The sequence below is a fragment of the Dama dama genome, chromosome 13 (genome assembly GCF_033118175.1).
Source record: "Dama dama isolate Ldn47 chromosome 13, ASM3311817v1, whole genome shotgun sequence".
NCBI classification, from domain to species: domain Eukaryota; kingdom Metazoa; phylum Chordata; class Mammalia; order Artiodactyla; family Cervidae; genus Dama; species Dama dama.
In genome coordinates, this window is record NC_083693.1 from 48,182,830 (window position 1) to 48,186,727 (window position 3,898).

Genomic DNA, 3,898 nt, shown 5'->3' on the forward strand with positions numbered 1-3,898 from the left:
GTCTACATGAGCCAATGCAGATCACTTTATTTAAAAAGGTTATATGTTATGTAAAACCCACACAGCTAGCTGTCTTAGACTTTTCTCTACCCCTACTTGGACTTCTGCGGGGTTTCCTCCATATTTTTCATCTTTAACTAGAGACTGACTGATTTATAGTCACCCATAAAACAGTGTTCATTTTAATAGCCCACCTTACAAAGGTCCTAACCATTGGAAGTTCAGCTCAGTTCATCAATAAACCTACTACTTAGTACTCATTTCCCCGGCCAGTCAATAAGCAAATTGTAATTTAAAAGTGACATTCCTGGGGATCTTTTTTTATAGACTAGTAAATCAAACCAATACACAGTGCAGTTTATTCGTTAAAATGTTGCTTTTTTTTTTTTTTTTTCTGATAGGAAACCCTCAGGGTCATCTTTGAATCCCTGCCTTGACCTGTGAGTCAACTGTATTTAACCTCTTGCTACAGGTGGATGCTTCAGCAAGATGTTTTTTCCTGCTAGTTCTTCTCAGCAACTAGAAATTCTATCTTATATCTTTTTTAAAGGTAACAGCTTTAAGGAGTATATTCTAGCACCAAAAGGTACTATTTGAAGTGACATATTGGACTGGGGAGACATTGCTGGCCACATCTAGAGCAGACAGCCTACCTCCACTTAAAGGGCTTGGAGGGCACTCTTTCTTCCAACATATAAGTTGGAAAATAAAGTTTTATTCCTAACTATCTGTTATTATAGCTACTGTTTTAAGAGTGATACCTTTCATTCTGTTGTGGTAACAAATGGCTACTTTGTTTTTTGTTCATATTTACAATAAGCCATTAGATAGGTAGCTTTAAAAGAGATTTACATGGTTAATATTTTAGAGATGATAGGTATTATAATTCCCTACCATGCTACAGACCTGACCTATCTCATGATCAAATTTCACTGAAATAGCAACAAGGGGAAACATGGACAAAATATTTGCCAGTGGACATTGGTCACCCATGATGTTTAGCTTCCTTTATTTTATCTGCCTTAAAACATCATTTTTATTCTGCCTTAATTAAGCCTATATGATTTTCATTAACATAAATTCTGGTTCAAATAATTCTAGGTTCAATTACTGTTATGTAATTGCTGGCTCTGCTTGTTGGTTGACCAACAATTGAATGTTTCACATGCAAATACAGTTAAAATGCGATTCCCCTATTTTGAGAACATATAGCAAAACTAGGTCTTTATAAATATAAATATGTTAAAACCATTAAAGAGAAATATATATTCATAATTTTATTCATAGCTTGAGTATAAATTTATATTTTAAGGAGTATAATTTAAATTTTATGAATATAAACTAAATTTTATTTATAAATTAAGAGTTCAAGTTCATATATATGTGTGTGCATATTTTTTCTTAGATTTTTTAAATGCACACTTATGAAAATATGTATACATACTCAATTTCTAGATTTCATGTTGGAGTCTGCTGGTAAGTGCAATAAGCAATTTTTTCAAATCAGTTTTTTATTATTTATTTGCTAGAAATGAAAACAACATGAAATTATACTTTAATAGTGGATTGCCAATGCAATTATAAGTTATTTTCCCCAACCATCTCTATTTTTGGTAGATGATTAGTGCCCCGTGGGATCCAGAGACTTCTCTGATCGAGAGCTGTTTGTTTTCGGCATGCTGCAATTATATATTACACATACACCAATGATGAGTAGCCTCATGTGTGGGGATAAATATGTTATTATAAGTTCAAATGCTTAGATACTTTTTCGATGTTTATTTGAGCTGAGCAAAACATAGTGGTTTGAGTTCACAGGGGGCTTACATAAACCTTTTGGGGGAGAATTTCAGCTCACTGGGGTTTGTAAGCAGATGGCATATGCAAGCGATCACACTTCTCCTTGGTGGGAGGAAAGGCATTCTCAGGGTAACAAAATAAGGGAGGGAGGCGCCATGGCAAGTCTGTTCTCAGAGTCTCCACCTGGGCTTTCCCCACAAGGCAAAGGCGCTCAGCATGTTGGCAGGATAACATCGAATGAGAACACAGCGAAGTGCTTCTGTCTCCACCTCCAGGCTGGCCCACCCCCATTCTCCCTCTGGGAGCCTTGGTAGCAAGTTGAACCATCCCACTGTTCAGAGCTGAGGTGAAATTTTGCAGGAATTTGATGAGAGTATGTTTAGGAAGATTAGACCCCAGAACTACCTGTTACTTGCTCTCGCAGTATGCCATGCGTGGGGCTACAAGCAAGAAATAGCTGCAAAATGGGAATCAAAGGACATTTAAAATAGTTGGACCAGCACTCAGCTCTCCAGTGAACAGAACTCTGGAAAATTTGGGTGGGAACACATGTAAGAAAAGCCACCCCACTACTTCCAACCAGCTCTATCCATTCTCCATCTAAATCTTGGAAGGATCATGCTGTCCTTGGTTTCTACATCTGGAAACTCAAAGCAGTGACTAATAAACTAAGGTAAAGAGACAGGCGAAAAATCTGACCCCAAGGAAAGCCCTAAACCAGTTTACTGAATGCATAAAATTAGGGTGAATGGGGAGCAGAACAAGGGAAAGGGAAAGGAAAAAAGAGAAATAAAGGAAATAAAGGCAAGGGGGAATGTTTCTTAACCCCCAGTGACCATACTCACTGGCAAATGTGTCTCAGTCAAAATCCTGCAACCTGGAAGAAACCATAGCAATGTTCTCCCTTAGAGGGGAAATGAAGAAAGAAATGGACACAGAAGATGTTTTTGTCCTCTCTTTCTCACCAAACCATTGTGCGTTAAAAATAACCAGGGATGTCTGACCAGACCTCAGCTCATTGTGGGACAGAACCTGGGAATCAGGTGCGCTCTAGACAGGTCTACAACTTGACAACTGAATGCACACAAACACACCAAAGCTGACTCCTTAAATTTTGGTTAAACTGGAAATAAACTTGTTTATTAAAGGCTAGGAGAGCAGAGAGATGACTGACAAGACTTCACACTCTTACGAGCATGTCTACTCATAATAAATGTGTATTTCAAAGGAATTCTTTTCCATCTAGATTAATATGGATCTACTCAGAATGACACAGAAGCCATATTGCTGCAAAGCAAAAACAAAAAGCACTACTATGTTCAAAGAATTTTCCTCCAAGCTCACTTTATACATACTGAAACAATCCTGAAATACAACACCTAAATAGAAAGATCATTTCTCTGTGTCATACCATTTTCCCAGTGGCTGTTACTCTTGAATTATGATCTTAAACTTGTTCTAGTCTTTTGTATCGATTTCCTTCAAATTCACAAGTGTAACAACTGGCTGCTCAGAGTTGAAGTTCCATCATTTCACTAGTATCTAGCTTATCTCACGATAATAAACACTGTAAATGTGTACAAGTTATTCTATAAATGAAGAAAATTCTATGCCAAATCCTGCAAATCTGGGAGGGGTCCTCAGTAAGTCAGTAGATTATATCTTGGAAACTGCTACAACAAACAAAAAAAGAAATACCAGTTCCAGTCATTTATGCCTACTGCTTATAACATGCCTAAATTATAATTCTTCTTAATAGCATTGCTATTGTTCAGTCACTAAGACATGTCTGACTCTGTGACCCCATGGACTGCAGCACACCAGGCTCCCGTGTCCTTCACTATCTCCTGGAGTTTGCTCAAACTCATGTCCATTGAGTCAGTGATGCCATCCAACCATCTCATTCTCTGTCACCCCCTTCTCCTCCTGCCTTCAGTCTTTCCCAACACTAGGGTCTTTTCCAGAGTTAGTTCTTTGCATCAGGTGGCCAAAGTACTGGAGGTTCAGCTTCAGCATTAGTCCTTCCTATAAGTACTTGGGGTTGATTTCCTTTAGGGCTGACTGCTTTGATCTGCAAACAAGTCAATCCTAAAGAAAA